The 27,765-nt window shown below is 37.0% G+C and overlaps 1 long non-coding RNA gene across 1 annotated transcript in view; it reads right to left on the reverse strand.

Annotated features, from left to right (window-relative positions):
* The window catches only part of LOC148970858 (uncharacterized), a 50,061-nt gene extending 22,530 nt beyond the window's left edge, over nt 1–27,531 (reverse strand). Inside the window, exons 1-2 of the long non-coding RNA XR_016147317.1 lie at nt 27,410–27,531; nt 19,299–19,435 (exon numbers count right to left, since the gene is read on the reverse strand). This is a non-coding gene — a long non-coding RNA (uncharacterized LOC148970858). The remainder of the gene's footprint in view (nt 1–19,298; nt 19,436–27,409) is intronic.
* Between the last annotated feature and the right edge of the window lie 234 nt (nt 27,532–27,765).

Consider the following 27,765-nt stretch of genomic DNA (forward strand, 5'->3'; position numbering starts at 1 on the left):
AAAAACCTCGAGTCGAAGGTCATGTTTACGTTGACATTATAGTTTTAAAATAAAAGTTGTTTCTAAACCTCCTCAGACTCGTTGCATTATTGCCGTTTCGGAGGGTGGGAAGGTGATTTCTGCGCTTTCTCTGGGCTTGACCTCGCTGTCTTTACCTCTGCCACCCTGCACATTTTTCCCACACCGCCTCACGTCTCAGGGTGATGTTGAGGGAACGTTACGTTAACCTCTTGCGCTTGGGCAGAGCTCGGGGATCAGGTTAACCCTTTGAAGTGTGCTTGATCTCCTGCCCGCTATCAAGGGAATGTCTCTGACTCAGATATACGACCAGCACATCACAGACCTCTACGGGAGTAGGAATGCTGCAGGTTCAATATACGTTCAGCACTATTGACAGCATATTTGGCACTTTTTAAAAGAAATGTACACTTTTATTTAGCAAGGGTGCATTAAATCGATCAAAAGTCACAGTAAAAACATTTATAATGTTACAAAAGGGTCTATTTCACATTAATGCAGCTCTTCGGAACTATTTTTCATCAACAAATCCTTAAAGGAGTAGTTCAGTTTTAAAAAAACTTTTGCTGATAATTTACTCACCCCCATGTCATCTTCAGTCGAAAAGAAATTAAGGTTTTTGATGAAAACATTCCAGGATTTTTCTCCATATAATGGACTTCAATGGGGACCAAACGGTTCAAGGTCCAAAAGACGGTTTCAGTCCAAACTGCAAACTGTTCAAAGGGCTTTAAACGATTCCAGACGATGAATAAGGGTCTTATCAAGTGAAACGATCGCTCATTTAATAAACAAATAACAAAGTTTAAGTTTTATAAGCTCAAATGCTCGCCTTGCTCTGTTCTGCGTTTGTGACTCTCCTGTTCGAACTCGTTCATCAAAATGAACATCTTTTTCCGAGTCGTTTGGTTCATTTAACGAACGAAACGAATGAATTGACTCGTTCATTTTGATGCCTGGAATCGTTTAAAGCCCTTTGAACAGTTTGTAGTTTGCACTGAAACTGTCTCTAGGACCTTGAACCGTTTGGACCCCATTGAAGTCCATTATATGAAGAAAAATGAGATATTAGAATGATTTCTGAAGGATCATGTGACTGATGAAAATTCACAGGAATAAATTACATTTTACTATATATTCACACTCAAAAACAAAAACAAAAACAACTACATTAATTGAACTTTTTAAAACTAGCAAAAGTGGGGCATTTATAATACGGCAACTATAATACGGGCATTTATAATATGCATGTAAAAAAACACGTTAAACTACAGCCACAAGTCATTAGCATTACACATTATACATTAGCATGATAAAATTGCTGTGTCTGTGAAAAGTTATTAGACCGAAAAGTAAACTCGAAATACTAAAAGTTCCTCAACCTTTTTTACTAAAAATAAAACCTGAGCTTCTGTGCTTTGATGCAGTTATAGTAATGCTATCATCTGATCAACGACCTGGGATGACTGCCTAGCATCTAGTAAACGAAAAATTTAAATACGCCATACATCTTTTGTCAAATTGATATTTGTTTTCCTAGCAGGTCCAGTACCCCAGCAAACACAGAACGTTCCCCTAACACTCCCGAATGGTCCCATGAGGTTATTTTTTGGTGAACCAAACAAGAACGTTATAAGAACGTACCATGTAGGTTACTTTTAGGTTCCTTTTTTATAACGGGAACGGGAACGTTCCCCTAACCTTAAGGGAAAGTTCTAGGAACGTTCTGGGAACCAAAAACTAATGTTCCCAGAACCTAAATTTGTTTGCTGGGAGGTCGACTCCTTCCCTTGCTCTGCTTTGAGACCTGCTCGACTCAGAAAGAGTCCTGTTTTCTCTGGAAAATCCTGTGGTCAGACCTCCATTTGACATCAGATCTCTATTTCAGCAAGGGGCCATTTGGTTCCCCACAAATAAAAGCAAACATCATTCATATATAGATTAGGAAATGCCTCAAAATAGAGGAATTATCCACCCGCCCCCAATTAGAGAGCCTTCCACCTTCCCGCAGAGGTATGCCATTCATCTTGGGACTCACCGGGGTTTCCCACCGGCAGAAAACAAGCCCACCTGCATCCCGAAGCCAGCTGTGAAAGCAAACCCAGCGCTGCCGTTTAAACGCTGCATGCTTCAGTCTGGCTGTTACAGGTAACATGTTAGGCCTCACATAACCAATCCATGTTCACTTCAGTTCCAATCCCAAAGACTTTAGGTACAAAAACGGTGCACTCATGAAGAGAGAGTGCAATGCACAATATAGCCGAAAAAGTTTTGAAAAGCATTTTTTTTTCATGATTTGAGCGTTTAGATACAAAATGACAGATTTCATTGGTGATTTTAAATATGAAATTTGTACCCCTATGTGATATCATATATGCGTAGGTCCCGCCCACGACTGATGACGTACTCCGCCCTGTATTAGCTTAGACAGCTAGCTAACACAGTCCGCCATGTTTATCTCCTCACCAGAGCATTTAACAACAGTACTAAGAAATATATGCTTATTAAAGCTACTAAAGTTATTCAATCAATCGCAATTGCGAGATATAAAGTTAGAATTTCGTGTGTTACAAAGTCAGAATTGATTGATATAAAGTTGCAATTGCGTGTTGTAAAGTCAGAATTGTGAAATATGAAATATTCTGGGGGGGGGGGGGTTTGTCTTTTTTTTCATTAGAATTGGCCTGACAACTCGCAATTGCGACTTCGAATTTCGAGATATTAACTCGCGATTATGTGTTATAAAGTCAAAATTGTGAGATGTAAACTCGCAATTGTGAGAAAAACAGTCAGAATTGTGAGATAGTCTCAATTCTGTCTTTTTTCCTCACAACTTTCTATTTTTATATCTCGCAATTGCGACTTAATTTCTCAGAATTGCGACTTTAAATCTCGCAATTGCGACTTTATTTCTCAGAATTGCGACTTTATATCTTGCAAATGCGACTTTATTTCTCAGAATTGCGAATTTATATCTTACAATTGCGACTTAATTTCCCAGAATTGCGACTTTAAATCTCGCAATTGCAAATTTATTTCTCAGAATTGCGACTTTATATCTCGCAATTGCGACTTTATTTCTCAGAATTGCGACTTTATATCTCGCAACTGCAACTTTATTTCTCAGAATTGCGACTTTAAATCTCGCAATTGCGACTTTTCTCAGAATTGCGACTTTATATCTCGCAATTGCAACTTTATTTCTCAGAATTGCGACTTTATATCTCGCAATTACAACTTTATTTCTCAGAATTGCGACTTTATATCTCGCAATTGCGACTTTATTTCTCAGAATTGCGACTTTAAATCTCGCAATTGCGACTTTTCTCAGAATTGCGACTTTATATCTCGCAATTGCAACTTTATTTCTCAGAATTGCGACTTTATATCTCGCAATTACAACTTTATTTCTCAGAATTGCGAACTTTATATCTCGCAATTACAACTTTATTTCTCAGAATTGCGACTTTATATCTCACAATTGCGACTTTATTTCTCAGAATTGCGACTTTATATCTCGCAAGTGCAACTTTATTTCTCAGAATTGCGACTTTATATCTCGCAATTGCAACTTTATTTCTCAGAATTGCGACTTTATATCTCACAATTGTGACTTTATTTCTCAGAATTGCGACTATATCTCGCAATTGTGACTTTATTTCTCAGAATTGCGACTTTATATCTCGCAATTGCAACTTTATTTCTCAGAATTGCTCATTTATATCTCGCAAATGCAACTTTATTTCTCAGAATTGCGACTTCATACCTCACAATTGCGGCTTTTCTCACAATTCTGATTTCATATCTCGCAACTGTGAGATAAAAGTCGCAATTATTTTTACTTTTTTTTTTTATTTAGTGGCGGAAACAAGCTTCCATAGATATGGCTTTAAAATGCATGCAAAATAAAAAACATTCACGATGACGAAGAACTGCAACGTCGTGAGAGCATGACTGCGATAGAGATGATAATCAAAACCAAACAGATGATTTGTTCGTTTTTAATAGAGTATCGAACCAAGACACGAGCTGTACAGGCTCCGCCCTCTCAGGACAGCAGCTCATTTGCATTTAAAGATACATACGCGAAAACAGTCCGTTTTTCCTTCCACTCAAAAATGGGCATTTACAATAAATGATATGTGGGGTATTTTGAGCTAAATCTTTACAGACACATTCTGGGCACTTCTGGTAAAAAGGGGCATAATAGGTCCCCTTTAAAGTGACTTTGCCAATACGGAGTGGTAGAAACCACTCACTTCACTTATAATGTGAAGTCAGAGAAAATGCTCTCTAAATCTATTTGTCATCACTTTATTTATATACTACAGAGGCCAAACTGTATGCAAAATATTTAACATTACAGAGAGTAAAGTGAATATTTTACAAATGCATAAACATCAGCAGAAATGCTTGGAGTGCTTTCTAAACATCAGCTGAAGGTTTGGTTCCATGCTTTCAGCAGTCAATAAGTCACCTCGCATTGCGATCAACACAAGCTATGTTTATCCTATTTAGTCTGGGTTGTATTTAGTTTTGTTCATGGTTTTGGAGGACGAGGACATTGACAATGAGAACTGAGAAGTGTTTTCTTAAGTGACTGAAAGTGTGTGCTGGATCAAACAAGCACTGGACTGGGGCACATGCATGGCCTGGACTGACAAACAAACTGCCAATATTTTTTCTTTCCGGATGGTTTGGGACTATTTCAACCCTTCATGATGTGTGTGGTCGAGGTTCCTGAAGAGAAACTTCCTGTCATTTAGTTTAATGATGTTGCTCATGCACACGGATCGACTCTGGCGGAGAAACAAAAACAACGTCACTCACCATGGAGAGACTCCACAGTCTGAGTTAACCTTAGAGGAAAATTATATCAAGAAATTACACACTTGTATCAGTTGTAAAAAGGATTTTAATAAAGTAAGATGGATTTTGTTGATACTGATTTCGTTTAAAGGTGCTATATGTAACTTTTCTTCTAAAATGAATCCTTTTTTATTGCCTGTGTGTGAAGGGGTTGTAATCACACATTACAATGATCCACTTGTCGGGTTGTGTCGGGTATTCCTATTTCTATGTGAAGTCTCAGATGTGACGTACATGCACGCTCCCGAGCCTTTCCAACACAACACACCTCAACACACTCCTGAGCCTCTCTCCTTTATATATACAGTCTTTCGCGATGGCACTGCAGCTGACACCAAACACTCCTGCATCCAGCACAACACACACACTCCACATAAATATACAAAACAAAACAAAAAATGTACCTGCGAAGCTCGTCAGGCCAAACGTGAATCGGATCGACTTAGGACGAATACGCGGATCAACATCGGCAGAGCGTTTGAATTATGGAGGGACCTCCGCTGTTTTAAGTTTTCAGATTTGCTGAAATAAATAATAAACTACAACATAGGCTATATGAGACATGAAATGAATACAAAAGTGTGTTTCAGGATATCAAAAAGTCAGTGTTTTAGGATGTAACTTTTATTTTATGTACTAGATCTACTGTCTAACGTCACTCATCCGCTACTATCATATTGTGTATAATACACACTTCCAGACATGTTCAGTACAGTACACTCTTAGAAGAAAAGGTTTTATATAGAACCTTAAAAGGTTCTATCAGCGCTATGTATTTGGAACCCTTAAAAGGTTCTAAAGGATCTACACTCTTAAAAAAAGGGTTCCTCTGGGTTCTATATAGAACCCTGGGGTTCCATACTTGGCCAATAGAACCTTTTACCAAAAAAATGGTTCTATATAGAACCATATATGAAGCGGGGATGGAACCATTTCTGGTTCTAAATAGAACCATTTCTTCTAAGGGTGTAATGTTACTTCCTACGATCTTACCGTCACACTGAAATTGTTCAGTTTAGTTCTCTAACCATTTTCATTATCATAATATACATTCACCCATGTTGACATTGCTGATTGTGAAAGATACATGAATAGTTAGTGAAATGCCTTATGCTAGATAACACCACAAATGTAACGTTATCACGGTAAGAGCGCATTAGTTCAACGTCAAGCTGATAAAATTGTAATGTTGGGAAAAAAGGGAAGCACATGAACCATAAACATCCAGGTTTTTGGAGACCGTACCCCCCCAAAACCCTCATGACAAACTGCCCATGTTCAGTTTATGCGCACCTCACAATTATCCTGGTTAATCTCGAAATGCCGTGGAGCTGATCATTAAACAAACAAAACATGTATCCCTTAACACTGAGGTCCCACGCAAAGTTTGTTATCCCCTTCTTTTACTCAGAGAGAGAAGAAAAACACAAAAAGGAAAGCACATTCTTGCAGCATGACCAGTGGTGGAAAGAGTACTGAAAAAACATACTCAAGTAAAAGTACCATTACATTCCAAAAAATGTAGTGTGAGTAGAGTAAAAAGTACTTGTCCAAAAAACTACTTGAGTAAGAGTAAAAAAGTAGCTTATTTAAAAGTACTCAAGAGTAGTGAGTAGTGAGTACTGAGGTGCGGATTCTTACCCTTATAATAAACACTGTGCACTACAATTTATAAATTAAAAAAAATGCACATACTGGAATTCACATTATATTTTGTTCTTTGTAAGAAAGATTGAAGAATATCTATCATCCATCTTTTTAAAATGCATAAAATCAGTACACTCATCACCATTTAAATCATATTATTTGGGGGGGAAAGCATTTAAAATTAGGCGAAAAGCCACTGGGCCTGAGCATGTTATTGTTGCACATAAAATATCAATATTCATAACTGTGCAAATAATTCAAAAACCTTTAGAAACTCATATAGTTCAGCATCACACACCAAGAGATGGGATAAATAAAATAAAAAAATACCCAATTTCTCTCCAAAACGGTACCAATGTTAGTGTTTTGATAAATGAGAATCACTAATATTATCATATTACCTCAACTAATGCACTGAAAAAGGCTAAGATAGTGAGCTAACACTAATTACACACTTTTATTATATGCTATTAAATATGTTACAATTTAAATGTAAATGAAAATGTAAATTCTAGAAGGGTGGCATCATCCTTTACATTTTACACGGCTACATTTACTCACATTGTAATGCTGATAATATAATTTGTAAGGAAAATTGTGCATTAAATAGGGAAGTTATATCCAGGAAACTTTTACAAAAGAAACAAACACACTTTGTCTCCGAAGTCTCTGAAGCATCCACAAAAAAAAAAAAAACAGTTCAGCATGAAAAATGTTTTTGCGCAAGTGCACTTGGCACTTGCCAAATGAAGACGGATCATATAATGGATCAATCAAAAAACGCTGTTTATTAACGAGCTGTGCTAATTTCTTATTAAGTAATGCAGTTCAAGTTAACGACATGGTGCACTGATTCTGAATCTGGCGGCATGGCGAGCGCGAGACGCGGCAGTGCACAGATCGTGACGCGCGTCATTCGATTGTGAAGTAAATGGGAGCGGGAATTCACCGCATTATGAACTCGTCTCGCAATTCCCCCAACCTCAGACCAAATGTTAGGCCATGTAGACAGGCCAGCCTATATAAATGTCATATTAAGCAGAAATGTACCTTGGCATATAAGAGGAAGACGCTGATATCTGGATTGAATTGATGCGTGATGAATGCACTTCCACAGCAGTCAGTCACGAGTAACAGCAGGAATAGGCGGTAAGTTTTCTATGCTTAATTTGAATTGATGACAGTCACGAGACCGATTACTTGATCCAATCACGTTGATGGATAAAAATAAAATTAAAACAAGCATGTAACGAGTAACGGCCACAAACAGAAGGAAAATAGCGGAGAAAAAGTACCGATACATCACTTAAAACGTACTCAAGTAAAAGTAAAATTACACAATTTTAAACGTACTCAAAAAAGTACAATTACTGAAAAAAACTACTTAATTACAGTAACGTGAGTATTTGTAATTCGTTACTTTACACCCCTGAGCATGACCTATATATGCTGCAGAGAAACCCTGGTGTGAAACATAATAAATTTGTGTTGTGCATAAAATATGTGACATCAACACGTTCGGAAAGCTCAAAGTGAGACTCACCTTGTGCTGTGTTAAGGGTTATACCGCCATAAAATAGTGTGAAATGCATAAAACAGTTTGCTTTAATGCTTTGAAATAGGGCCGAATCACTTAAATGACGTCATCCGAAAGCCCACGTCGAGAATTATGTGCCCCTAAAGATTCATAATGCAAGAAACAAATCCTGCATCACGGGCCACAGGGAAATATATTTAAGACTGATGAACCCCACCGCTGGGTCACTCAATGTTTGGAAATATTTGAAGCTCTTTTATAACAAGAAACAAAAAGAAAAAAGAAATTAATAGGCTAAAAGTTGACATGAAATGTTCAATGCATCTGGATACACTTCATTTTTTAAACGTTTGTCTTTGTAATATTTAATCAGAATGTCATAGCTGGATCTTCTGGTGAAAAATGACAGACTTCTCTCTCGCTGATGTGTCCACTTAAACCCCGCCCCGTTTGAAAGCCACACCCACATCTCAACATCCAATCAACAGACGATGCATAGAAATAAGTCCACTCTTATTTTTTTAAATAATCCGTTAAACTCAGATACTTTGCATAATCTTTTTTTTTCCAGTCAGTCATGCTAAAATTAAAGACAAAAAATAGTCCAATAGACTATAATGTGTTGCTTATCTTTTCCTGTAGAACAGATTAAAGATTTGAAGCTCTCAAAATATGGCAGGCCGTTTTAGCTTTTATTCATTTCCAGGATATGAATTCAACAATTAAATTTTTGATATTAAAAATGTAATTCTTGATATCAACAATTGTATTTTCACTAGTGAAATGTCACCATAAGCTGCCATTCAAAACGAATTGTTGATATCAAGAATAGATTTCTTACTAGTTGAAATTCCAATTTCACATATCAGAAATACAATTATTACTAGTAAAAACCTTTATTTATGATATCAAGAATTCAACTGTTACTAGTTGAAATGTCTATTCTTGATATCAAAAATGAACAGTGTTAAAGTGGCAATTCAATTGTGGATATCAATAATTAAATTTTCACTAGTGACAATGTTAATTTCTGATATCATGAATGTGATTGTTACTAGCAAGAAAGCCATTTTAGACATCTAAAATAATATTGATATCAGAAATACATTTTCAGATATCAAAAATGATCATTTTTACTAGTAATAATTGAATTGTTGATATCAAGAATAGACATTTCAACCAGTGAAAATTTAATTGTTGATATCAGGAATTCACATTTTTACTAGTAACAATGTAATTATTGACATCAAAAATGATATTTCTACAAGTAAAAAATCTAACAATTCATTTTAAATGGCAGCCTATGGCAAGCCGTTTTAGCTTTTATTCATTTCCAGGATGTGAATTCTTGATATCAACAATTACATTTTTGATATCAACAATTTAATTGCTGATATCTGTAATTGTATTTTCACTAGTGAAATGTCACCATAGGCTGCCATTAAAAATGAATTGTTGATATCAATAATTGATTTTTTACTAGTAGAAATATACATTTTGATATCAATAATTACATTGTTACTAGTAAAAATGTGAATTCCTGATATCAATAATTAAATTGTCACTAGTTGAAATGTCTATTCTTGATGTCAACAATTCAATTGTTACTAGTAAAAAATATTGATATCTGAAAATGTATTTCTGATATAAATATTATTTCAGATATCTAAAATGGCTTTCTTACTAGTATATCAGAAATTAAAATTGTCACTAGTAAAAATTGAATTATTGATATCAAAAATGAACATTGTTACTATAGTAGCAATTCAATTGTGGATATCAAGAATAGACATTTCAACTAGTAACAGTTGAATTCTTTATATCAGAAATAAAGGTTTGTACTAGTAATAATTGTATTTCTGATATGTGAAATTGGAATTTCAACTAGTAGTAAACAAATAAATTCTTGATATCAACTTTTATGATGTTTTTGTCCTGTTAGGACTGTGACAGACATGGTCACCACTCACCACTCTATAAATTGCCATTGAATAGAAAATATATTGTGGCATAGGGATCTGGAATGACATTAAAAAAAAGTAGGTGAGCTGTTGATTTAAAATACATCTCTTGGATGATTTCCAAAGTAAGCAAAACCAGTTGCATCATTTAAAGGAGAAAAATATGTGTGATTTTTACGCAGTCCACCTGTTGGCAGGAAATTGTGCGCAAAGTGATATAGTAAAGACTTGTGCATGTGTGACAGTGTGTGAATCTGGTTTCTTCTTCGTGTGTGCGCAGGCGTTCGGGTATGAAACGGTAATGGATCGTGGCTGTTATTCTTTCCGTACATTATTACCGCATGGGCGGTGTGGGACAGCATTGGCAGCGGGATAAAGGGAAAGACTCGATGCGTGAGAGTATAAAACAGACCACCCTGGACTCAAACAGGCCTGATGGAGCTTTCCACGGCGGTGTGTGTATCTCAGCGAGTCTGCTTTCCTGGTGCCGTCCGATTGTTCATGCAGGCCAAATAATCTGGGAGAGACCCGTCTACTATAATACGTGGCTTTGTTCGGTTAGGCAACAGTAATGGCTTCAACACTGATGGAGAAAATTGAGTTTTACAGGATAAATGACGCAATAAGCCGCGCGCTCGGGGCAGACCACCGCAAACTTTTGCTCCCCGTTTCTTTCTTTCACAATGACTGACAGAACTGAAAATACTCGTAATGAAGTCTAACAGGTTGATTCTTTAAAAAGTCAGCATGAGTTTTTATCACTGTGAATTTTAAAGGCTACAATAACATGGCTGCAGCCACTAGACGAGTAATCAAAACATTTCGCTGTTTATAAATGAAAAAGGAAAAAACTTATGATCGCTGCTCTGGGGTACAGCTGTCAAAAGGCTCGTATTAAAGCTGGGAATCAGTGTATGTGAGTTTTTCTTTTGGTTTTGAGCGAGAGCAGGTGAATGACACCAGCATTTTAAAGGGACAGTTCACCTAAAAAATTAAAAATCTGTCATCATTTACTAACCCATAAAGTCAACAAGTAAGACTTTCGTTCATCTTCAGAACACAAATGCAGACATTTTTAACGAAATCTGAGAGATTTCTGTCCCTCCATTTGATAGCTACGCAACTTTGAAGTTTCAAAAAGTTCATTTAACAAACCTTGTTGGTTCTTGTTGAAGTTCGAACGTGCCGCAAAACGTAAAACGAATCTAGAGATCGCTTCAAAATGAATCAAATTTTTGTTCATTTGTGCAGATTATCATGATGACTAGTAGTGCTGGGTAATAAATATCGATTTCTCGATATTAATCGATTCTCATTTTTACGAACCGATATCGATTCTTAAATCTCAAAAATCGATTAGTCATCCTGTTCTATTTGAATGAAAGGGACATTGTATCGTGGCTGCGCGCGTCCAAAAAAAAAACGTGGAAAGACGTCAGTTAAACAGCTTGTAATCAATGTATTGTCATATTTACCTCAGAAAACCCACATAAACTCGTTAGTCAGATAACTCAGTCAGATAATGTTCTTCAATATTTAATGCATATTTGAATAAATCTGGCAAGTTTTTATGACAGCCACCATTTAAATGTTTATATTTCATATAATCTTCTTATTATAAAAATAAATAAAAGTGTAATTTAAGTGTTTGTATAGCTACAAAACAGTTCATTATTGCCTTCATATTAGGTTAATGAAGTCTATAGGCTACAACTAGACTCCCATAGTTTACAGCATTAGTTAAGAGATTTGATTCCCTTGAGAAAAATTGCCATTTATTGTAACTGATATCCAAAATAATCGATATTGAATCGAATCGTAATCGAAATCAAATCGAATTACAAGATTGTGAATCGAAATCGAATTGTGAAATTTGTCTCAATACCCAGCCCTGATGACTAGAATGGGTAAACTTTGGTTGCACTGTAAAAATGAATACACTTTATCTAATAAAAAAAGTGCATTACAAGCGCTATTATTGATTCAATTTAACAATAGAATTGAGTAATAATTAATAAAATGAACTCCTTAAAAGTTAACCATTTAAAATGAGCAAAAAACGTAAATTTAACTCACCAGATCACTTGGATGCGGCTGTGTTTACAAGAGGTAAAAACGATATAAATACTGTTCGTTTTCTCACACAAACCGCTCGTTTCGTGTCTTAGGCCATCAATGTGCACTTACATTCACAAATCATTAAATCATGTTTAATTTGGACTTCTCTGTGCATGCTCTTTGAGGTGGTGACCATAGACCTCCATTATATGACTGATAGACAAGAACGGTTTGACCTAAAAATATCACTATTGCGGAAACAAAGACACCTACATCTTGGATGCCCTTGAGATAAGATAAAACAACCAAAAATTTATTTCAAAGTGAACTATCCCTTTAAAACATTAAGTTGACCCATTGTAAGTACATTCAATTGGAATAACAGAATTGCATAATGCTGAAATAAAGCAAGTTAATCATTTTTTTGAGTGCAGGTACGGAGCGACATGATGACAGAGATAAAACGAGTGCTTTTAAGTTATAAATGTCCTGCACTGTGGAATTCAGTGCACCAGCATGCACACTCACGGCTCATGTAGAGAAAGATGAATGAGCCTTTAGTGGAGCTGGTTTATGAGTTTGTCAGGCGGATTGCTCTTACGGTCCGCACTGTTATCTCAACCCCTCTGAGGGATCAGCACTCCCTCTCAAGTTATGGGAGATAAGACCCCTGGAGGAGGGGGAACTCACTCCTGGAGTTCAAAAGACTACAGTTTTATCTGCAGGCTGATGGAGAGACGTTTTGTGGATGGGAGGCAGACTCCAGTCCAAAGAGATCTTCATCCATTCAGCTCTGATGAAGGTTAGGTCACTTTCACCTCCCCCACTCCATCAAAAACACGTCCTCGGTCTCTCAGCCAATCGCACGACTGCATCTCATCTATGCCGATCCGTCTTAAGCGTATCGAATATGCTAAGGACTCACTTATTAAAACTCCCACTAAAGTTTTGTGAATCGAAATGAGCTATCCCAACACATTTCTTGCTTTTGTCAAATTTTAAAACATGCAATCCATTTAAATCTGAAAACTGGACGTTTACTTGATGCATGAATCATTTTTTGTTGGCATAGCTTGGCCAGGGATTTGCAACTCCCGACGTGGTTTGCATGGGGAGAGTAAATGTTGAAATTAAGCGTTATTTTAAGCATTTATAGTGTTTAATGTCCAGTATTGTTGGGATTTTGAAAAGTTTCTGTTGTGTTGCTTCATACGGTAGTGAAAAAAGAGGAAAAAATAGCACTAACTACGAACAAGCAACAGCATTTGCTTGCTAATAGTAAATGCTCATTGAGTAAAGCTCATTTTTTACTAGCTGGTAAAATTAAAAGTATAAACTTAAGTAATGTGACAAAAAATAATGAAATTAATTATTTTAGGGACACATCATGTAAAATCACATTGACACAGCGTAACGCGGGGCTAGTTGTAACACACTTGTTTTAAATACGTCCACACATGCTAGCATGACGAAACTTGGTGTATTTACAAGTTGCCATTTCAACACTATATAGAGAAAAAAAATTGTGCCAAAAGTCTGAAATCTTTGTAATTTATTTAACCGTAGCAAAAGTACATTTCTAACATAAGTTAATTTTTCATCTCTATTTTTTGTGTTTATTTAAAATTAGACAAATCTGATATTATTTTAATCTCCAATCTGTTGTTGGGGCATGTTGTCACACTGCGTTAGAAATATGCTATTATATTCTATACTTTTATGGGTTCTATTGAGAAAACAAGAGAAACATGTAAATAAAGACTGAGAGTAAATGTTCAGGAATGATTAATTATTTACGGAAGCCCTGAACCGCAACCTAAAAAAAAAAAAAAGTCAGTAAAAAAAAAAAATCTTAAAAAAAAAAAAATCTGTAAAAAAAAAAAAAAAAATCTAGCATTTCGAGATTAAAGTCGAAATGTTTCGAGATTAAAGTCGAAATGTTTCGAGATTAAAGTCGGAATGTTTCGAGATTAAAGTCGGAATGTTTCGAGATTAAAGTCGGAATGTTTCGAGATTAAAGTCGAAATGTTTCGAGATTAAAGTCGAAATGTTTCGAGATTAAAGTCGAAACATTGTGCATTCATAACAGTGCGCGTCCACTGGCTCAGAGAGCGCGCGCGTGTGTGTGTGAAGTTGAACTGCCATGGATAAACCCAAAATAGTAGCTTTTCGGTCTCCTTTGATGAAACAAAACACACACACACACACACACACACACACACACAGTGTGTGAAACTCGCTATTGGCCATTATGAATGCCTGTGTGTGCGGCAATGTGAGACAATGGAAAGCACACACGCGCAGCTTCTACGCGATAGCGAGTTTCACACTGTGTATGTGTGTGTGTGTGTGTGTTTTGTTTCATCAAAGGAAATTCAACAGGTGCCAATCTACCAGCATTAGGCTACCATTATAGGACGTTATAAAATATACTGCGCCGGAATAGACTTTAGCCTATAGGAAAACCAACACGGAAAACACTTTTCAGACTGGATGGAGAAATCCAGCTTTATGAATGAATGAATGAATGAATGAATAGGGCATTTATAGCGCTTTCATATATGCCTACACATCCGGCCAAATGATTGGATACAGAATGCTGATGCACTTAAAATGTATCCAGAGCGTATTTACGGGGAAGAGGAGACCGAACAGTTAGCCTACTGTTGTGTTCTCGACCCAGATAGTGTTGACTAGACGAGCACGAAAACACCTCAGTAGCACGTGTGACGTGTGTAGAATTTTGTTGAAAGCCCAGATAAAAGTAAAAAGCTACTATTTTGTGTTTATCCATGGCAGTTCGACTTTACACACACGCGCGCGCGCTCTGAGCCAGTGGACGCGCACTGCACAATGTTTCGACTTTAATCTCGAAACATTTCGACTTTAATCTCGAAACATTTCGACTTTAATCTCGAAACATTCCGACTTTAATCTCGAAACATTTCGACTTTAATCTCGAAACATTTCGACTTTAATCTCGAAATGCTAGATTTTTTTTTTTTTACAGATTTTTTTTTTTTTTTAAGATTTTTTTTTTTTTTTTAAGATTTTTTTTTTTACTGACTTTTTTTTTTTTTTTAGGTTGCGGTTCAGGGTTTCCGTAATTATTGAACTATGCTGTATAGCTGTGTTTTCCGGTGTGTTTGTCGTCAAACTCAAAAGTTAGTATATTTTGAATTTTTTTAAAAATGCATTATTTTATATGAAAAAGTTAATAATTGTATTTTACTAAGAAAATATTTTAGTTTGACTTGTATATTTTTTTGATTAGATCAGATCAGCATTTTAAGCTGTCATATGGTGATGTTAATGTACCCCACCTATGGGGCATGTTGTCACGTTTCACTTCCATTCTTTCAGGGTAAATCAAGAAAAAAAGTATACACTGTATTAATAAAACAAAACCACATAAGACATGCGGGAAATTAATGTGAGGAAAAAAAATTCTAAACCCGAAGTAGATTTACACAAACTGACAAAGTCAAAAAGTGTTACGTTGTGCCCCGCTCTCCCCTACTTAATTGGCTCACTTTCTTGTGTTTTAATACATTTTCCGTAAACATTTTTCTCACGCTTGTCTTCTTTTCTTTTAAAATGAAACACGTCCCATATCATGCAGTCTCCCATTTCTTATGTTTAAAAAAAACCCAGGAGAGAGGAATTCAGTTTACAAAAATATTGTTGAAACTCCCTATAATTTAATAAAAGGCCTAAAAAAAGGAATGAATCTAATTACGCACATATCTCTTGGAATCAACTCTGCTCTGCCCTCTGTAATACATCCATGTTTGTTTTTCTTCATTGAAGAGCCACATCAAAAAATGAGTTTTTTTCTGGTATGCCGAGGCTAAAGAGGTTATACTTAACTTACTTACTAACACAAATAGCCCACAGCAAGGTAGCGTTTCACTGGCTCACTCTCGGCCCGTCCCGCTCTCGGTCTTTCAGATGCTTTTTAGATTGTGTCCCTCTTTATTGGAAGCAGATACGGCTTATGTAATCTTTACTTATCTCTGTTAGTTGTCAATTTGTCACTGTGATCAAGACGACAGCCATTGAACATTTGTAGGTGTGTGTGCAAAGGCGAGTATCCCTATTCCTACGGTGTTTTGAGTGTGGTTGCTAGGGTATTCGAAGTGGTTGCTAGGTGCTTTCTTAACTCCTTTACTGTCCCCAACTTTACTTCACTATATTTCTATTAAATCCTAATCTAATTATGACAAATTATATATTGTTGGAAAGGTCTAAGACTTCTAAATAGATATTCTACCCCTGTTTTTGTTAAATATTATGTAGGAAGAGTAACTGATGAATTTATGACAAGAGTGCACCTCAAAAAATCTGCATCATAACAGGAGGTCTGTCACAAAAAGTTGACGCACCCACTTTTAATCATTGAAACTTCTGTTTTTATGCTAAAAGTTAATAATAAAACATATAATCTAGTATTTTTCAATAAATTATAGTATAATATTAAAATTACAATATATATATATATTATCCTCTAAAATATAATCACCTTTTTTATTAGATCACATATTTTAGTTATCATAAATTAGGTATAATTTGAAAACTTATAAACTCAGAATTCATCCTGTGAAACGGTTTTATAATTGAATGTTGCGTTACCATAGAAACGGTACTTATTTTATCAGGCTCCTCCCCTTTTGGGCATCGTTATATTTCATAATTTATGATCAAAACCTTTTCTAATCTTGACAAAACACATATTGTCAGAAAGGTCGGTGTCTCAATGTTCCAAATTTTGTGACAGAACTGATTTTTGGACAGAAATTTATTAATTTGTTAAGGCAGGATGTATACAATTAAATTCAATGGAATTCAATGGCACCCGGTGGCTATTTTTGGTACTACGCCTAAACAAAATCTCAAGGGAACTTCAAATTTGGAACATAATTTGGTTAGATTCATGGCTTTGATTTTATAGTAATTTCAGAGTAAAAATATTTTGTAAAATATATATTTTATATAAAATAAAAAATATATAGTACAGTATATTTGATTTAATGTAAATTTACACTTCTATAACTTTTCCATACTTTCATTTTTTGAAGTGTTTTCACTTCAGCAATAATCTGCTGAGTGTTTCCTTTAAAACAAGACCAAACTTGAGTATATACCAAAGCATTCTTGAATTACAACCATTTATGTTTGAATAGTGCATTCTCAAAAAGGGGGGTGACAGCGAAGGGGTTAAGAGTCGAGATGTGTCACACACCCTGTTCAATAAGATAGTCTACATAGCAGGAGTATGAGATGTTGCAGTAGATCACAATTCAAAAAAAAGTTGCAATATTTATCAAAATAATGACAATATGACTTATTTTTTGGCCAAATCATGCATACTCTCCGCTACAGGCCACATCTCCGTCTAATTTGCTTCTGCTTAAGAGTCATAGACGAACGATACGCTCACATTCACCTAGAACATTGACTAATTCATCTCACTTTTCATTCAGGCGTTTACATCCAAGGAACGGTCAGATCCATGAACTTGAGGACTCAAATCAGTGGCGTTATCAGGCTGGGATGTCACTGACGCCTCATTTAAAGGAATTCTGGGAATCTTCCTGCTCTGTTTTTTTTTTTTTTTTTTACACGCTGTGGTTTTAATCAGAAACTCGATCTGCTCTTCTAATCAGTGCATTGATTTCCCTCCTGCTAACATGGGTCAGACGGAGCAGATCTGCTTTCAAACGTGACCACAAATCAAGCGCCGGAGAACAAATCCCCTCTGTGTGTGTGTGTGTGAGAGAGAGCAAACGGAAAGCCCTTCCTCAGACCGTCGCTTTTTTGATCAGGCGCTCAGGACGGTTGCTATTGCAGTCTAGCATTTGATTATAGCGGAAGGCTCTTTTTTTCAGTGTCAGATGAAGTTTTTTGGAAATCTGCCCCTTGAACTGCGACTTTTGAAACCTCAATCTGTGGCTTTCCCGAGTTCATCACAAGCGCAGATGTTTACCGTAGTGCTTGACCGTAGTAAGGTTAGACCGACTAGGGGTCTCCAACCTTTTCATTTGAGAGCTACTTTTTAAAAATGAAAGTGTCCGAGAAATACTCAATACTTAATTCTCTTAAATAATTTCTCATAACTCTCATATTAACAGCTATCCAAACCGTTTTAGAGCTAAAAGAGTTTTTGTGGGCCTATGTCACCTTGACTTTACATATTATACTGTAATTATAGTCAATTATTAAATCAATTATTGTTGATTTTATAGTGCAACATAACTAGAGATGAAATGGCATGAAAATTTTATTTCATAATTATAGTGAGACCAAAATGATCACGGTTAGAATCCAGTTCAAAAAGTACTAATACTACACAATAAAATCAATTCACCAAGTGTTATGTCAAAAACCAGCAAATGACAAATAAAATTTGCATCAATATGCACATTTTGTTTACATAAACACTATTAAAAATGATTGCCTGATCGCTCTGATGCGGGACAACAGGTCATCGAACTGGGCGCGGGACAGGCGGAAGTACCGCTGACAACATAAAAAAGATGGCCGCCAACGGGTTTCGATTCTGATGCGCGAATTAACACAAAGTGGTCAAGCGTCAAACTAGATGCGGTAGACCCGAATTTGACACGCTATTCGCGTCCGGTGTGAACGTCGCACAGTAACAGTTCTGCTACAATGGCGGTTCCTGCGAGGCTTCAACTTCCAGCTGATGGATTACAGCCGTTTATCCAGTTTATGAGACACAGGTTTGCATCACTAAACTACATTTCCCATCATTCTCAGTGAAATACGCTTAATTCACATGCTTTCCGAAGTATCATAAATGCTCAGTTTCCTAGTCGGAAATTGGACATGAACGCCCTCTCAAGTCAGATTTACTACTGGGAAACTCGGATCAAATTGATACCCTTGTTTCTGAAACACGGCGGAGGGGAGAACGATTGGTTGTGATGTTTTTTAACATCTTATCGGGGTGAACATTTGTGTTCTGGTCAAATAGGCCTTTATCAAGTCAAATAGGCTTCATTTGACTGATCTTCCATTTCAGAGGAGTTAATGTTTCATTTCGTGTGCTTCTGGATTGAGCCTCCCTGTTTTTATAAGCGTCTATTGGGGCTTTGGATAAATATGAGCCTTGTAAATGTCAGCCACTGATGCTTTTTACAGTACAAGTACAATTTACAGTTCTCTCAAATATAGAGCTGGCTTACCTGGACGGAGCGGTGTGGAGATGAATGAAGTGGTATGAAGAGATAGACGTGACTTTGTGACAGCATAACCCTCCATGATAAACTGGTTCATTAAGCTCTCAGTTGAAAAACAGCAATTCGAACATGGGCAACTCCAGCTGTGAAAGAAATTACGAAATAATTCCACAAGATAAATCTCTCTAAATATGAAACCACTTGAATTCCCAGCACACACAACCTTTTTGCATGACTAAGGGCGCTTACACTGCATGTTTGATGGATACGTAAGACCATTTCGAAGCTTTCATACTTTCAAAGCACCCATAGACATATACACTAGACCTCACCTTGGGGTTCTAAGCATGCGTCAAAACTGCCGCCATCTTGGAACAGGGGTCTTGTCATAGGAAGTAGCTAGGTAACGCTGCTATCTCTGCCTTTACGTCGAATTCATTGATGGTGGCGGACTTTTGTGCAGCGTATGATGTTCACGGATGAAATCTGAACTAGGAAGAATGTTTAAAAAAAAAAAAAAAAAAAATCTTTCTGGAATCAATGATAAATACATGTCTGACCGTTGGAACAAACCAAAAAAACAAGAAAAATCGCATTCATGATGATTTATGGTGATTTTATTTCCGTTAGACCTGTGTCTGATGAATTAAAGTGGAGGGGCTCCCCTGTTTCAAGATGGCGGCTCTATTGATGCATTCGTTCCAATGAACTGCCGTAGCCAAGGTGACGTCTAGTGTATATGTCTATGCAAAGCACCTTGCGTTTTTACATTTGACAATGGCAACTTTAGTTTTTGTTGACTCAATCAATTCAAACGTGGTGTTTGATGAGAATCTCCTTTAGTGTTGGACATATGAAACGACAGGATTGAAACGACTGGATTGCTTCAAGCCTTAAACCGTGACAGCCATCTGTGTCAAAACTCAAGCCAATGAAACTTTTAGTCGAAAAAACAAAACAAAACAAAGACGACTGTTTTTCTTACCGTTTGTTTTTTTTTTTTTTCAATAGGAACTTTGAGATGATGAATAAATATTGTTTTCCAGAAAGGTTGTGAGTCAGTTTTGGCCTGGTGTTGTTTAGGGTGGTATTATGCTTTCTGTCTTGGTTATTTCTATTGGCATTTTGTTTCTAATCCAGCAGGATTTGGGTTTGTTTCATGTGGATTTGGAGGTCCAGGAACCAGAGGGTGGAAAAACTCCTCTAGAGCAACACGGCTAAGAAAAGAGCAACAATAAGGTGGACTTCACCGCAAACATTTCTGGATGTATTTATTTATAGGGGAAAAATTCACAAATCCAATTTGGCTCCAAAATTCAATTTTCTGGGTTTGTACAGGAAATCTTTCTGCCTTGAGGAACACGATCCTATAGTTGAACATGTACAGGTTAGTGGAGTTTAAACACACGGTATTAAGAGAATATACAGTAAAAAACGTGTGGGATCTTCATCAAGGACACATTAAATTGATCAAAAGTGACAGTAAAGACATTTATAATTTATATTTCAAATTAACACTGTTCTTTTTAACTTTCTATTCAATCCTGAAAGATATGAATCTCAGTTTCCATAAAAGTGGTAATAATCAGAAATGTTTGAATGATTTCTGAAGACTGGAGTAATGATGCTTTGACCACAGGAATAAATTACATTTTACAATATATTCTCATAGAAAACAGCCATTTTGAATTGTAATATTATTTCACAATTTTACAGTATTTTTGATCAAATCAATACCGCCTTGCTGAGGATATTTTAAATGATCCAATTCATCCCGACAAAGAAAAAAATGTCCTTTGCACCATTCCGTTTAGTCAACGACCAATAAAATGTAAGCTTTCGGGTCACGTGTCCATATTTATCATCATTGATCTCTAATTTTTCAATCTACTTTTATTAATATAGTGCTTTGAAGTACAGTACAGTTAGTGAACTTTTGTTTGGTATGGCGCCTGTGTTTAATACCAAGGGTCTCTTTGGCTGGTGTGTGAAATAAATGTGCTTCTGTAGTTAACTAAAGTGCAGGAAAAGCATGAAAGCAGAGATGTGTGTGTCTTGACGTCCTGTCAGCGGCCGGCCGGACTCAAAGGACTCCCGCTGTGTGTGTTGTGCTTTGACTGACGGAGGAGCTGTGGATCTCGGATGCCATTGAAACATCTGCAGAAACACACACACATCTCTGCTGCTCATTCTGTCTTGACCGGCCTGGGTCATTTCGTCCTGGATCTGAATGCTGGAAAGCATGAAGTGCCGTTCCAAACCCATTTTACTTTCGTAATCTGATATTTTTGACACTGAACAGGAATTAATGTCAGTGGTTCTTTATCAGGAAATAATTGAATGATGTCTTTTAGGGAGGCACTGATGTGAACGTTTTGGCCGATACCGATAACCCATAATTCCTTATAATTGAAAGCCGATAACTGATATATTGGTTAATACATTTAAATCCAAATTTGTCATTTTGAAGTGATTCCAATTAAAAAGCAATTAAAAACCATCATGGTGAACAGTGCGCATCTGAAGTGTCTCAGCTGAAGGAAATAATGCATTATTTATCGGCTTTAATACACTCTAAAAAAATGCTGGGTTGTTTTAATACAGCTTTGGGTCAAATATGGACAAACCAAGCCACTGGGTTAAATTTTTTCATTAAATTTTTCACCCAACGTTTGGGTTAAAAAAAAAAAAATTAACCGCAATATTATAAATTAAATTGTACAAATTAGAACTAATTAGAATGTTAATTTGATTAACTATTACTCACTTCTAATTTGTTCAATTTAATAAATAATATTGCTTGTAATCTGTTGCCACAATTTTATTGATTAGATAAAGCATATTTATTTTTACAGCGTATATTCCTCAGTTTTGCAAGTTTATATCCTGCAATTCTGCCTTTTTTTAAGTAAAATTTTTTAAAATGGGCAAAAAAAAAAGAGGGAGTTTTTGATGCCGGTATCCTTTTTTTGTTGTTGTTTTTTTTAATCCCGATTTTGACATTTTTTTTCTTATATTGAGTGGATCTTGCCTGTTTTCCTTCACTTGTTGCCTCAATTAAGCCCACTGACGTCTGCTCCCAAATGATCTGAGTGACGGCTTCTCCAATCAGATGAAATGGGGCGGGACTTGATTTTGTCCATGAGGAATTGAACCTTCGCTAAGCCACGCCCAAAAAACCACAACTGGCCAATCGTGTCTTAGCAACCGTAACTAGGTGCGGGAGGTCTGGCAAGCTTTCGAGCGAGGGAAACATGCCAAAGCATTGTACGTATGCCGGATTGTGCAAATCTGATATCCGGTATCCTCAAAGTTTGGACGGGGAAGTGAATCTTTTTTCCTTCCCGAAAATCTAAAAGCCGAGGGGAGAAATGATGAGCGTGATAAAGCAGTGTGGGAGACCCATTCACAACTAAATGTCGACAGGATTAACAAAAACACCTATTGCTTGGAAAAATTGACGGTTCTTTGTTCATAATGCATATATTTTAACGTAAAATAATACGAGTAAAGAGGCTCAATGACATACTTTAAAATATATTTCAGCATTTTGTTAATCGACGGCCTACCCCTGACTAAGCAACTTTAACCCAATCCGATCGCGGCTCTTCCAGTGTTCGTGTTATTCCACAAGATTTATGGATAAGCTGTTTGATTTATAATTATTAGGATTATTTTCACATTTCACATACCCTGCTGTGCACGAGCATAGCTGTTCCTCAATTTGTGTGTTTCCCATTTGAATGAGGCGGTGCTGCTTGTGCTGGGACTACAGGCTTTGGCTTCAATTTTTAAGAAATTATTCTCTAATCGGTTGCATATTATGTCGTGGATATATCCCTCGAATGGGATCCTGCAGTCCCTTTTGTCTTGCTCTCTCAGATATTTCACATGTTCGCCAGAAATGACTAATTATCTGATTGGGAATGTCTGACACCGGTGCATACACACTATAATTGATGTGCCAGCCACGAAAGCTTGACGGGCGTAGCAACAGTAACTAGGGAGGGGCAATTGCTTAGATGGTTGTGGTTTGCTTTTGGTGGATCAGGTTGAGTCCTTCAAACACCAGCAGATCACCAAGGCTTTAAGGAATCATACAAATATGAGGTAAAAATAGTCCGTCACTGAAATGTTTCTGATGTTTCCAGGGAAAACATCCTTAAACGACTAGGCTGGGACTTTTGCTCAGAGAGTTTGGTGACTTCCTGTAACAGTCGTTTCTCTTCGTCCTCCGTCTGTCTGTCATAACCCCTCTGTCCTCATCCGTCTCTCTGTGACACACACACACACACACACCTCTTTCCTGTTTGCTCAGGTGGATGAAGCTGTGGTTTGGAGTGAACCAGTAGTGACCCTCTACTTCCACACCCACACACACACACACACCTCAACCTTTTAACTGACAGCATCACTTAAGGTTCATGCAAAGTCAACAGATCGCATGTCTGGATTAGTTAATGAAACGTAAAAAAAACGTAGCACTTAAAGGAGAACTCCAGCGCAAAATGAACCTTTGGTTTAATAACACATCGGTACCTAGTCAATCGTTCTCTGAGATTTGTTTTCATGATAATCGATTGTAAACAGTTTTATCTCCAAAAACTGTTCAGTGTATAACGCTAGATTTACTAAGTAAAAAGAAATCGCTAGTTTATACCACTAACAAGGCTCAAAATAGCCCCACACTAACACAGGAACATAATGAGGGTCCCTACATGCAAAACGAAGCATTGAGAACTGTGTAAGTGTACAGACCGTTTAATAAGAAGATACTTTATGAAGGCAGTTCACTTCGTGTATACAGACAGGAGCCATCTTAGAAAAAACAGTCTCGATAAGTCGATCCCCGAACGCCGTTCATACAGTTCAGCTCACTTAGCACGTCGTTCGTGGTTTGACTAGTCGAGACTGTTTTCCAAAGATGGCTCTACGAAGTTGACTGTCTTTATTAAACGGTCTGTACACTTACACAGTTCTCAATGCTTCGTTTTGCATGTACGGACCCTCATTATGTTACTGTGTTAGTGTGGGGCTATTTTGAGCCTTGTTAGTGGTATAAACAAGCGATTTCTTTTTACTTAGTCAATGCCCCCATTACTAGCGTTTTTAGATAAAACCCTTTACGTCCGATTATCATGAAAACAAATCTCAGAGAACGGTCAACTAGGTACTGATGTTTTATTAGACCAAAGGTTCATTTCTCCTTTAAATCAACAGAAATCAAAACTGACCCTTTTCAAAATTGGACTTTTGTAACTACTTTTCGTCCATATCTGTTAGCATCTACGGTATATGTGAGTGTTAAAGTTGTACGCTTAAAGTTGTGCACACAAACGCAAAACCACAGAACTTGTGGAAAGTAGGTTTTAAACACTGTAGAGACTTGCAATCAACCAATATGCAATCAAACAATTCAGATATCAGATGTGTAATATCCACCAGCCACCAAACCAGTCTCAAACTGGCCTCTATTCATATGAATTTGTAAACATTACTTTATATATATATTTTAAAAAAACGATACGTTAAATATAAAATGCATTCACAAACACATATCTCAAACATACAGTACATATATGCATCAACACATTGCTTACAATACATAGACTGTGTGTAATATACCCACGCTAGCTAAGCAAACGTGTGTATCGGTGTCGGAAATGAATGGGTCTCAAGGCAAAAATGCCACCGAGGGCGACAGAAACACCCCAGAAATGAAAAATATGGCAGTAAAAATGTGATCATTTATTTTTATATTTATTGTTCATTTAAATCGATATATCATGCACTCATTTCATTTAATGCATTGTTTAAATCCAGGTGTTCTGCATGACATTCAGGGTTTTTTTATGTAAGAAAAGCCTCTGAAGATCAGATCCAGAGGGGCAAACATTGGCTTTATTATTATTACATTCTGCCACTGGTATGTGTGTCTGGAAGGAGAGCTGCACACCTGCAGGGTCTACGGCCATCATTACCCAGACTCCCCCTCTCAGAGAGTGACACGCCAGACCCTTGCAGCACATCCAGCCTGGAACAGGATATGACATCGGACAGAGCGCTGGACTCGCCACACATGGAAACCATCAGAACTCATAGTCATTTGTAGTGACGGTGGTGGTGAAAAACTTTTAGACACAGCTCTCTCTCTCTCTCTCTCATAGAGCCGACCGATAAATGATTTTTAAGGCCGATACAAAAACAAATATTTGTTGGTTTAAAATCCGATATATCGGCCGATATTTTTTATTGTTTTTTTTTTTTCAGAAACGTGCAACAAAGCATTAACAGATTTCCCTAACATTAGTTATTTGTAATTATTTATGAGTTTTAACTAAAATAAAATGATAATGCATTTAAAAAAAAATTTGTTTCTATTATTGTCACAACAGAACAGACTGATGATAGTGGCATTAGCTAGCTTTATGGTTAGCTAGTCTATGATGAGCCATAATTTAGCAATGGATAACGTCATACTGCAAATTGTAAAACATACATTTTCAATATAACAGGCCGAGGAGAGATGATGCGTCTCATTGCTATAACTGTCACGCGCTATTAAAGAAATACTTCAGTCACATTGTCAAAAGTTAAAAGGACAGTCAGTCAACTACACTGTAACAACGTAACGCAACTATTACTAGCTAATTCCGCTTCACTCTCGGCTTATTTAACAGCAGCAAAACTGGACATGATAGTCACAAATTGTGTCATGCTTATTTTCAACATGACATCATGACTTTTGCGTAAACATACACGCCACTTTCGAGTCAAGTGACGTGTTATCTCTACGCATTTTGAGCTATCCGCGTGTATCCACGTGTATGCGTGTATGTCTGCGCCATTAACGTCCGAGTGATTCCGCGTGTCTGTACACGCCGTCAAATGTCCGCGCGAAACGAAGCAAAATGTAGATCTACATCTGGGGAGCGATCTTTTTTTAAGGAACAGTCATAAATGCCATTAACCCCAGTGACGGTTAGGTTTAAGGACGGGGTTGAGGTAAGTCATATATTTATATACTGTATATACAGTAATAACGTTAAGTCAACAGCGTTCATAAACACGCTGAAAAGCGATTATGCGTCTTGATAGTACGCCAAAAATGGAAATACGAATTGGCGTGTCATACACACGCTACTTCATGAGATCAGTCTGTTATTTGAGTTTAGAGAACTGATGGGGATGTTCTTTTAATTGTTATTCAAGCAATGTATCGTGACCAACTCAACGAGTGTTGCCAACAGGGACAGTGTAGAGTGCCCTCTGGTGGACAAACTATACAACTCCAACACTCATGACATGGTTCAAGCGTGTTTCGTCCGTTTTTATTTTACTTTTGAAATATTCATTAATCGGCCATTATAACTGCCGATACCGATAGTTTGAAAAATGCCAAATATCGGCCGATATATCGGTCTGGCTCTAAGACCTTCAGGAAGTTACACATAAATAAGATGCATTGTGTCTTCCTCCTAGCTCGTTTTCTCATCTGTACGGGCAAAGCAGAGAAAGGGGAGGTAACCTTTCCTCGTTATGACGTCATACGGGGAGATTTAAGATCAGCGCGTCTGAGTTGCAGAGAAGAGAAAGATAGCCAAAGCTCGGTTTACACCGATTGAAAATTCTAGACACGAGGGGACCAAATACAGGCAAGGGGAACTAATATTAATGTTAAAAAACCTCAGAAAGTGAAAATTTCATGTCAGGGGACCTTTAACTGGTTTAAGTTGTTGTTTCCCCCCATCCATCCGTCTCCAGTGCAATAGGTCTTTGTTCACATATAGTATGCGGTTTGTTCTCCTCTCATATTCAGCCCCATTAATCAAACGTGGCAGTGAATCTCCTCAGAGGTTTCGGGTTGGGAAGTGTTTGTTTTTTTCGGGCAGTAATCACTGTATTTGGTGTAGCGTTCAGCTCTTTGAATTGAAAAAGTGGCGTCGCTGTGGAGAATCCGCATCGTGTGTGTTGTGTTGCACGACCTGTCACGGCATCAGACGTTATCGCTCGCACTGTGTTTATCTTAGCAGTTTCCTGAATGGGGAGCCAATTAAACACGCCATTCTCTGGGTCGCTTCGGTTTGATTGTGTCACGATTCATTACACAGAATTACCTCTCGCATGAGTGGACGTCTGTGGAGGTTAGCGAGCCCACTCTTTCCTCTGTGTTTATTTTCTTCTGTCTTCTTCACTGGTTGGCTCGTTATGCGTCCTTCAGCTGAATCAGTGCGATGGACAGATATTTGAGGAGGTAAAGTATGAATTAGGAGAGCGATGTCTTAAAGGGACAGTTCACCCAAACATGCAAATTCTGTTCTCATTTACACACCATCAAGTTGATCCGAATCTGTAGAGTTTCTTACTTCTGCTGAACACAAGAAAAAGATATTTTGAAAAATGTCGGTAACTAAAACAATAGGCCCGTTGACCTCCATAGTATTTTATTCCTCGTACAGGTTTGGAAAAACTT

Source organism: Pimephales promelas, chromosome 18 (genome assembly GCF_988280905.1).
Source record: "Pimephales promelas chromosome 18, fPimPro1.hap1.1, whole genome shotgun sequence".
In the NCBI taxonomy this organism is placed as follows: domain Eukaryota; kingdom Metazoa; phylum Chordata; class Actinopteri; order Cypriniformes; family Leuciscidae; genus Pimephales; species Pimephales promelas.